This window comes from Propithecus coquereli, unplaced genomic scaffold (assembly GCF_000956105.1).
Source record: "Propithecus coquereli isolate 6110/MARCELLA unplaced genomic scaffold, Pcoq_1.0 Scaffold155, whole genome shotgun sequence".
Taxonomy (NCBI): Eukaryota; Metazoa; Chordata; class Mammalia; order Primates; family Indriidae; genus Propithecus; species Propithecus coquereli.
In genome coordinates this window covers 383,081-393,901 of record NW_012139969.1, presented here as the reverse complement: position 1 = coordinate 393,901, position 10,821 = coordinate 383,081, and the positions used below count along the sequence as shown (strand labels likewise).

At 53.0% G+C, this 10,821-nt stretch overlaps 1 protein-coding gene across 2 annotated transcripts in view; it reads right to left on the bottom strand.

Moving 5' to 3' along the window:
* SIN3A (SIN3 transcription regulator family member A) overlaps positions 1-10,821 on the bottom strand; it is a 66,235-nt gene extending 55,414 nt beyond the window's left edge. Inside the window, exon 1 of one of the 2 annotated variants that reach the window (XM_012640581.1) lies at positions 10,768-10,821. The gene's annotated coding sequence lies outside the window, so the exon portion shown is untranslated. Of the gene's footprint in view, positions 1-6,463; positions 6,735-10,767 lie in introns of those variants that run through there. The other variant, XM_012640582.1, reaches the window with a different exon arrangement.

Sequence of the window (10,821 nt, the reverse complement as noted above, 5' to 3'; positions counted from 1 at the left end):
CTGTCTCAAAAAAAAGAAAAAAAAAAGAAATGCAAATAAGGGATTATGGAACTGTATATTCCTCAAGAGCCTAGTCAAGTCAGTCAAGTCTAGTTAAATCCAGCCCTGGAGGGTACCGGCAGGACTAAAGAAAGATCCACTATCATGATGCCATTAAATTCAAGTAACATGCAGACACACAAGACAGAAAGGGAGGTCAAAAGCAAAAGAAGGGGCAAAAAAAGAAGTACAGCAGTCAGAAATTGCCACCAGGCCGGGCGTGGTGGCTCACGCCAGTAGTCCTAGCACTCTGGGAGGCCGAGGCGGGCGGATTGTTTGAGCTCAGGAGTTCGAGGCCAGCCTGAGCCAGAGCGAGACCCCGTCTCTACTAAAATTAGAAAGAAATTAATCGGCCAACTAAAAATATACAGAAAAAACTAGCCGGGCATGGTGGCGCATGCCTGTAGTCCCAGCTACTGGGGAGGCTGAGGCAGGAGGATCGCTTGAGCCCAGGAGTTTGAGGTTGCTGTGAGCTAGGCTGACGCCACGGCACTCACTCTAGCCTGGGCAACAAAAGCGAGACCCTGTCAAAAAAAAAAAAAAAAAAGAAACTGCCACCAATAAACGCCTAAGTACCTTTAACAAATTAACTGCCATGTGAGTTGTATTTAACTCACATAAGTTTTGAGCCCAGGGCCTGATGATGCATATGTAGCTCTCACATCTCTTCACCTTGGGAGCCATGAGAACTATTTATCAAGTTGCATATAACTCACACACAGGAAACAATAAAAAAATAACAATTTTTCATTACATTAGAAAGCATCCTTTTGTTTTTAAAGTTTTCTATTTTCGTAATAAAACACCGTGGTCCCAAGAAAAATATTTTTTTCTAGTGTGGCATAAAGCCAACTGTGACTAAACAAAGGTAGCCTCTAGTTAGAAAAATTTTAAATGCCATTAGAGTTCAGTTTGTAAACAACATATCACCTACCAGGTGCCAGCACTGTCTTGGGCACTGAGGCTAGAAAATTAAATCCCAATCTGGATAGATTGGGAGCTACTGGTGCCGCAATCTCTAAAGAAAGCCAGTATCAGACAGTTGCCCTGCATATGTATAAGGACAAAACCTCTATGTATTTGCTTGCAACAGACTGAAAACAAATCCCCTGTAGCTAGTCCTTTGAAAAAAGAGAAATTTACACAATTATAGGAAGCCAAGGTTTTCTTTTTTAATGTGTTTTTAAAAGACAGATAATTGTCTAAAGACAATCAGAATTCATATTTTTTTTTTGAAAACTGTCAGTGCCAGCAATGGTTCATGCCTGTAATCCCAGCACTTTGGGAAGCTGAGGTGGAAAGATCTCTTGAGCCCAGGAATCTGAGGTCACAGTGAGCTATGGTAGCACCTCTGCACTCCAGCCCAGGCATCACAGAGAGACCCTGCCTCATAAAAAAAAAAACAAAAAAAAAAAACCAAAGGATATAATAATGGCAAAACTCTGATTCACAGACTAGATAGGTTACCACATTATTTAACTTCCAACTCAATAAAATAAAAAATTCAGAATTATATGCTTAATATAATTGGTTAACAATAGTTGACCATATTAACAATATATATTGAGCTTGACATATATGCCAAGTCTATAATTTCTTTACTGTGATTCTTTTTTTTTTTAAATTTCTTTTTTTGTTGTTGTTGACAGGGGTTTTGCTATGTTGCCCAGGCTGGACTGTAGAGGTTATTCACAGGTAATGATCATAGTGCATTCCTGGGCTCAAGCCATCCTCCTGAATAGCTGGGATTACAGGAGTGCCCCACCGTGCCCTGCTTGTGTTTCTTAAATACCTTCCAAAGTAGTAGAAGGGATCAGGTCTGCAAACTGAAGAGACCGTAGTTCACAAGCTCTGGAATAAAGACTTCAAGAGAGAATTCAAGTTCAACGTGATATCACCACTACTAACATTCCAAAGTGCTCTCTGGGGCACTTTGGGTGAGTTGTCTAAGGTCATTTAACCACTCACATCCACTGGATCTCAGATTTCACCTTCTTCTTGTTTCTCATTCAGTTCCTCTCTTGCTCCACTCCAAAGATGGACTGCCCCTCCTTAGAATTCCTTATAGCACTTCCTACTTGATTGTTAAGGCACCCAACCCTCATTCACGTGCAGTAAAATCATATGTCTCTTTCCCTTTCCATATAAGAAGTTAAATTCTTGGGAACAAGACTCTTCTGATGTCAGCCCAGAGCTATTCAAGCAGATGATCAAAAAATGAGTGTTGACTCAATTCACCTGTAGAATCTGAGTCCCAATATTTTCCCTCAAAGCTGCTTTCAAGAACACACTAATGGTTCCTCAAAAGAATTAAAAATAGAATCACCAGGCCGGGCATGGTGGCTAACGCCTGTAATCCTAGCTCTCTGGGAGGCCGAGGCGGGCGGATTGCTTGAGCTCAGGAGTTCGAAACCAGCCTGAGCAAGAGCAAGACCACGTCTCTACTAAAAAAGAAAGAAATTAATCGGACAACTAAAAATATATAGAAAAAAATTAGCTGGGCATGGTGGCACATGCCTGTAGTCCCAGCTACTCGGGAGGCTGAGGTAGAAGGATCGCTTGAGCCCAGGAGTTTGAGGTTGCTGTGAACTAGGCTGACGCCACGGCACTCTAGCCCGGGCAAAAGAGTGAGACTCTGTCTCAAAAAAAAAAAAAAAAAAAAAAAAAAAAAAAAAAAAAAAAAAAAGAAAAAATAGAATCACCATATGACCCAGTAATTCTACTTCTAGTTATATACCCAAAGAAACTGAAAGCAGGCACTTGAACAGGTAACTGTATACTAATGTTCACAGCACCATTATTAACAATAGCCAAAAAGTGGCAGCAATGAAGTGTTCATCAACAAATAGATAGAATGTGGTATTACATACACAGTGGAATATTATTTGGCCTTAAAAAGGAAATTCTAACTCGGGTTACAACACGGATTAACCTTGAAGACATTATGCTAAGTGAAATAAGCCAGAAACAAAGGATGAATACTATCTGATTTCACTTATATACAATACCTAGAGTAGCCAAATTCACAGAGACATAAAGGAGAAGGTGTTTGCCAGGGCTAGGGGGAGGTGGAATGGGGAGCTATTATTCAATGGATACAGAGTTTCAGTTTGGGAAGATGAAAAAGTTCTAAGGATGGATGGTGGTGATGGCTGCACAACAATGGGAATGTATTTAATGCCACTGAACTGAAAAATGTTTAAAACGGTAAATTTTGTTATGCATATTTTACCACAAATTTTTTTAAAACAGCACATTGAGGCCAGGCTGGGTGGCCCACACCTGTAATCCTGTCACCTGGGGAGGCTAAGGTGGAAAGACTGCTTGAGGCCAGGAGTTCAACCTGCCTGACAACAAAGCAAGACCTCAGCTCTACACAGTATTAAAAAACTAGCCAGGTGTGGTGGCACATGCCTGTAGTGCCAGCTACTCGGGAGGCTGAGGCAGGAGGATCACTTGAGCTCAGGAGTTTGAGGTTGCTGTGAGCTACGACAGCACCACTGCACTCCAGCCTGGGTGACAAAGCAAGACCCTGTCTCTAAAAAAAATAAAATAAAAAGCACACTGTTTCTTCTTTGTTCACTATCCATAGACAGAGGCAGCTGAAGTATAGAGTTGAGGGACTCCAAAACCAGACTGCTTGGGTAAAGTGAAGCTTAACAAACTCTTGTCTGGTGGAATTATCCAGAAGAGTGAGAAAGCCTTGAAAAGCACTGCACTAGACCTCTGAAGACCCCCGTAACTTTTTTTTTTTTTGAAACAGGGTCTCACTATGTTGTCCCGGCTAGAGTACAGTGGTGTCATCATCATTCATTGCAGCCTGAAACTGCCGGGCTCTAGTGATTCTCCTGCCTCAGCCTCCTGAGTAGCTAGACTACAGGCACGCACCACCACGCCTAGCCAATTTTTCTACTTTTTTGTACAGATGGGGTCTCGCTCGTGCTCAGGATGGTCTCCTGACCCACCTCGGTCTCCCAAAGTGCTACGATTACAGGCATAAGCCGCAGCGCCCTGCTGACATAACCTTTTAATTCCAATTGAAATTCCCAGGTACTAACATCTGCCCTGCATAGCTCTCCAGTATCTTGCCTATTTGCACTGATAAATGCAAGATGTAAACAGATCTATGCTTCACCAGGAATCTTATCAAATTACTACACACCTCCTTCCTTAAAAAAGAAAAAAAAAGTCTTACTCTTTAGGTCAACTATTGAAACCTTCTTTATTAAAAAATGTCAATCTTTCTAAGGTATTTAACTTGTCTCAAAACTATAGTATAAAATGCTGATATCCAGAAAGTAAGAAGCATTTATGAAAATTTACCTAATACTGCCTAACCAAGTTCTTACCTGAATCCTGAAAGCCTATGTGGAACTTCTGACCCTGGCATACCAGCCAAACAACATTATTTTTAAGGGTATGAATTAGGTTCTTTTGTGTTTCCCAGTATATAGTACCACAAATGGTGAGAACAATTATGTACTGACCAAACTTTCCTCAGTTGTACAACATTCTCCACTGTCTTTGCCAGTTTACAGCATCAGGAAAAACACCCAGGCTTTTAGTCTCCACACCAATTCTATTACAGCTATCATTAACTAAAGTGCTACTACTGCTGTTGCAACTTCCTTAGCTGAGAAGGTGGGACTGTCTTCCCATGAGCATACCACAGGGCACCGAACTCTCAGCCCCTACTGACCAAAGCACACATCCAGAAATTAACTTCAGCTCAAATAACTAACCAGAGGCTCATTCACATGTCAGAGCATAAACACACACTGATACCATGTTTATTTTCCCATGAAAAATGTCAAAAACAGTTAATTCTCTTAACAGGAAAAGACAACATATCAAGTCAGAGGAAAAACCTTATCTAATGTGATTATGTATACATACATTCAATCTGAAATGCCTTAAGGCCACTCCCCAATACAGACAGGTTGGAGGGAAATACACATACAGAAGGCTACACTAGTCCACAACTTCACCCTACTCCGAAATAAAAAGCGCAAGAACACTATGTTCTATGGACTATTAATAGAAGGTGGTCTAGATGGTCTAACAGAATTACATCAAACAGGAAAGAGAAGACTCTTCACCTATAGCTATCTAAATCGAAACATTTCTTTGGGAAACTAAGCTTATACAGCAGAACCATCTGTACAACGAAAGCACTCAAAACTACAAGTGTCGAAGAAATTAGAGTATTTTATTCAACGTCTGAGTTTTTTTTAAATCACCATCTTTAAAACAGATCAGTTTTGAAATTAAAATGTAAATCCAAACCTTCCTGTTTTAAAACTGAGCCTTGTGAAGAGCAGGAGCTTCCACTGCCTTTTCACGGCTAACCGAGTTTAAAGTCCTAAGGCACCGAAACAGTCGCCAAGTTTAGTACCCACCACCCCATTGGCTCAAAGGAAGCCCCGCCCCGTACAGCCACAGTAACTGAACATCAAGGGAACTCCAGGAAAGGTTGTCCCCGGCCACAGTTCTACTCTCCGAGGGCTCCCCGCTCCTCCCCCACCCCACCGCCGCGGCAGCACGATCACCACCAGCAGCACACACTGCTGGCAGAGGACCTTGAGCACCTCGCCCCAAGAGTTACAACCAAGAGGGGAGTGGCGGTGGCCATGCTCCCGCTCTCCTGGCCGCGCGAGCCATCCACGCTGCGCGGAGCAAAGCGGAGACAACAGCTCTGGCAGCCGGCCCTGCGCCCTAGGCACCACGCAAGGGCGAGCCGCAGGAGTAAGTCCCGACACCTCCGCAACTCCCCGGCGGGCCCTGCCCACCCCACAGGGACATGGGCGGGGCGGACCTAGGCGCCCAGACTCGCAGCCAGACCCGACAGCGGGATTTCCCTAGCACCGCCTTACCGCCAAGGAGGCGGAAACTCAGAGCAGGGGGACGGCAAAGGGGAGTGGCATCGTAGCTCGGTACAGCCCCTCCGGCCAACCGGATCCCCGAAGGCGGAGGAACGCAGACTTCACGCCCCCTCCCTGCCGCGCCCAGAAGCCACACGCGAGAGACCCTGCAGGAGTCCCCCGCCCCAGCAGGCTGGAGCGCGGCCGCTCGCCGGAGGCCCCGCCCGCCCGAGAGGCTGGAAGGTGGTCGGCCGCAAACAGCGCCGGGCGCGGGGCCGGCCCCGCCCCTCCTCCACAATCGCACGCGCGCGCCGGCCCCGCCCCCGAGCGGCGGCGCGAGCGCCCGCCCCCTCCGCGCGCACCGGGACTGCGCTCTCCTCCCCCTCCCGCACGGAGCGCTGCCCCGCTCCGCCCCCCACCCCCCTCACACAGCCACACACCTCCCGCCCGTCTGCTCTACGGGAAGCCGAGGAGGTCAGCCCCCCTAAAAATACACACCCTCGATCCCCGCGTTACCCGCCACACCAGCCTCCCGCCCGAACCCCTGGCCGGCGTGCTCTCACCGCAAAGCTGCTTCACCCGCTCGTCACTGCGTGTCCCTCTCGGCGTGACCCTCGGGCTCAGCAGGGAGGCCCCGAGAACGGCACGGGGCACAGGCCTGCCGAAGCGGGCTGGCAGCTACCTCTCCACTAACGAAGCGGTCACAGGCCCCGGTGCCCAGACTGGGAGGGAGGGAGGGAGGGAGGGAAACTCCGAGGGGGGAAGGGGAGGGGGGAAGATGGAGAAACCGTCTCCGCCGCCTCTACCGCCGCGGCCGCTTCTCTGTTACCCGGGAAATCCCGCCCACTCCCCCGGCCCGCCCCGCAGAGGGAAGACTCAGCTTCGTTCCGCCACAGGACGCATTATCCGCCCGTCAAAGATGTAGCCAATCACTGCGCCCCGCCTGCCTACTTCCCGCCCCTTCCCCCTCGACTGGGAGGGGAGGGGAGCCGCTCACCTTCTCCACGCCCCTATTGGCGGGGAGCTTCCCTAACTCAACCCCGCCTATTGGAGACAGATAGCTGAATCCCACCCCCAAGCCGCAACACCATTGGAGGAACCAGGGAAGCTCTTCACGTCTCATTGGAAGACACCACACATCCCGCCCAATACCATCTCAGCCACAGGCCTAACAAGTTGGCTCCCGCCTCCGCCGGTCATCGCATTGGAAGGCTAACCCTGGCTCTCCCACCGCCCCAGGAAGGTAAGTAACCGATGTGGGGTAAAATGTCTGTTAAGTGAAACAGGCTCCACCTACCACATTGCCGGGCCAGCCCCCGCCCCCAGCAGTCGGATTGGATACCGTGGCGCCGGTAGGAGCTCCCATTGGCCAGGGCGCCCGTCTAGGAAGGAACGGATTCTGCCCAGCGCGAGGAGGCTGAACCTTAGCAGTCCTTTTGTGGAATGTTTACACTAGAGATTGAAGCTCCGAGTTCCAGGGCCGAGACAGGGGGTGACGGGGAGCTCAGCAGCGGAGCCCCCATACTCTGGGATTTGAAGGGGACAGGCTGCAGCAGTATCACCGGGGAGGACCTCCTTACAAAAAATGAGAGTGAGAACCTCATCCTTCCCAACCAGTTATCTTTACAATCTACATTCTGCACGCTGCGTCCTTATCACAGATATCTGGAGAGCCGGCAGCTCCTTTCAGCAAGTAGAGTACAGTCGGGAGACGTAAGCCCAGAAATAACCCAGGGGTTGCCAGCTCGCTGCTAGGGGTGCCTGCACACTCCCAACTCCGACACTCCCTAGACCTGAAGATGCAGTCCTGCGAGGGCGGAGATAACCAAAAGAAAGGCGGGCCCTAACAGCCACCGCCCCGGCAAGCCTCCGGAAGGCGGAGCGTGAGGCACAAGGTACTCGGGATCTCCAGGGTAGACCTGGACACATCCTCAGACTTGAGGAAATGAAAAAGGAGTTGGAAAAGACCAAAACAGGCCACAGCACAAATTAACCTTGGGAAAACGCCACACTCAGAGAAAGAATAAAACGTCCGGAGTTACAGACAAAAGAACGACTGTTCACTTTCTCCTTGGCCAGAATGTTAATGGCCGTCCCTAGGTCCTCTGTGTAGGCAATAGTACCTCCTCGAACACACAGAGACAAAGTGCTTGCGAGAGCTAGGTTGCTTTTATTTATTCACTTAATAGGGCGTGGGCCTGACGCCGGCCTTGCTTTGGGGGGCGCTCTTGCAGCGCCAGGAGAGAGGGCGGGACTAGAGTCTTCCCGCTCTCTGGAGCAGAAAGGATATTCCCCCCGAGAGCTAAGTGAGACCCCAAAGGACAGGCTCTAGGGAACCCACTCCTAGGTCCAATACTGTCCTCCCTACCCTAATGCAGCGGAGACTGCCAGAAACGAGCGCTGGCAACAGGTGGGCCTGACTTCAAGGATGGCTTTGAGCCACGAGGCCACGGGTGCAAATCGTGAGCTCCACGAGTAGCCGACAGGGGAGAGCAGCCTCCTAAGTAGCCAAGCCCTGCCCCGGGATGGAGCTCTAACTCAGACCGACGAAAGCGACCCCCGGGCCAAACTGCTCGGAGGTCAGGAAGCGGCGCTCCAGCAGAACTGACCAAAGGCTACCCTCCCCCACCCAGAGTGTGTGCCACACGGCACTGCCACCAGGACATCAAAAACCATTCAGAACCCAGGCCAGGATGAGGCAGCCCCCGACTTCCCTGACCACCGGGGACTGGCTGCCCTGGATCTTGCCTGAGGCTTCCCGGCCAACCCAAGGCTGTCAGTTTTAGTGGGAAGCAAAGACAATGCCGGCGTCTGCTTAGTCCTCAAGCTGAAGCTCCGGGAAGTCAAGGGGCGTGGAAACAGCCAAGCCAAGGGTTCAGAACTTTAGTACTTGGCCCCTGCCCAGAAGGGCAAATCCCACGCGTTGCAAATGCCCCGAGCTACGCTCCCCAAATCTACTCCACACTGCAATTCCCTAGCTTCACCCCGAAGGCTACCAGACCTCGAGCCTCGGTGAAACCTTTGTGTGCCTCCTCAGCTCTTACCCCCCGCCCCCGCCAAGGCGCCGAGACCAGGACTTCCGGGCGGGAGGGCAGTTCGGAGGAGCTAGGCGGGCCTCACACATGTGCAGAGCGCGCTCACGAGCAAAGGGAGGGGGGCGGGGAACAAGGGTGGACTTCCCCCTCCGAGCTCGCTCCGCCGGAGGAGGCGGGGCTATCCGAAACCACCAATCATAAATAGGGGCGGGACCTCGCGCCTCAACGTAACCTCAGGAATCCTCTCTCCTCCCTTCACGGAAAAAATCCTAGCAACTTAAACTCCAGCCCGCCCTCCCGATAGGCGGAGCTCGAAAGAATGTCATCCAATCCGTATCCAAGAAGGGAAAAAGGGAGTCTCGTCCAACCAGTGTAAGACAAGAGAAGGCGGGGCCTCGGGAAGGGCCCGAGGTGGGTGGGAGGAAGCGGCCCCGCCCCCAGCTCCCCTCCGGGCGGGTTGCACAAGCCGCCGCAGAGTAGATAGTAAACAGTCTGGGCAGAGACTTGGAGGCCGAGGCAGCCCGGCGCTGCGAGGCCGGGGCACTGCATCTTCTCTGCCCGCGTCGCCCCGCCCGGCCCGGCCCCGAGGGCTCGCGCCGGCGCCCCGCCTGCCGGCCCGCTGCCGCCATCGCGAGTGACAGACGCGCCCCCCGCGCCCCTCCCCGCCCGCTGATGCACTTCCTTCCCCGACTCCGAGCGTGGAGACTGTTTTCCCAGTTCCCGACCTTCACTGCCCCTCTCAGGCCGGCCCTCGTGGGCGCGCGCACCCGCCGTTCCCTCGCCCCCGCCCGTCCGGCCCGCAGCGGCAGCTCGCGGAAGGGGAGCCCGCAGGCGCACGGCCGGGGGAGGGGAAGGGAGCCGCTGCCGCCGCCGCCGGGGGTGGGCGGGCAAGGAGGCAGCTCCATGTTTGCAGGGGATCAGCTGGGGCCGAGAGGCGAAGCCGCGGAGTTCCTGCAGGTTTTCGCACCCCGGGTCCGAGCTTCGCGGCCTAGCGGGTTCCGGCGCCGAATGCCGGCTCGAGCGCCACGGCTCGGGACTTGGGTGAGCACCGGCGGCTCGCAGAGCTGCTGGGAAGGCGCAGGGAGCTCTTCCCGCGGCCGCTCCCGCCCCCGGCCGCCCCCCCGCCAGTCTGGGATTGCCCCCGCCCCCAGAGTCCTTAACAACCGCCGGCCCACTGCGCCCGCGCCTCTCCGGAACGCGCCCACCGCCCCTCCTGCAAGTTTGCGGGCAGAAACAAAACCCCTGGGCGGCTGCCGCCCTCGCCTGGCGTGGCCACCCGGGGAAGCCGCGGGCCCGGGCTAGCTCCCTAACTCCGGCTCGCGAGCAACTCCGGCGCCGCGGGTTCAGCGGGCCCAGCCGGCCAGGGTCGGGCTGCCCCCCGGCGCTGCAGCCCGGGCCCGGTTCCAGTCGGTGTGCAGAATCCCCCCTTTTTTCTTCTTTACAATATTCTTCTGGTTAAAGAAAAGGCACAGCAAGAGCGGGGGATCTCCTCCTGCCCGCCCCTTTCCCAGTCCGCCGCCAAAACCTACCGAAACCGACCGCCCGGTGAAACAAACTAGACGGCACAGCTGGCGCATGGGCGACCCCAGGCCGGGCCGACCCCTCCCCGCGGTCCAGCCCTGCTTGGAAACACACACTGGCGAGCGGGCGGCGCCAAGAGCGCCTTCCTGGCCTGCCCCTCGCCTGCCGCGGGACTCCGGCCTCCCCCGCTCAGTCCTGGGGCCCGCGTTGCCCACACCAACGTCCGGCCGGCCAAACAGAGCAGCCGGCGAACTAGCCCCCCAAACGCTCGAGATTGGGGGGACCAAATTAAAAGCAGCTGTCTAACATACCTTCCGAGCCAGGCGAGGAGTCCTGAATGGGGGGAACGCCCCCCACGGGCCATT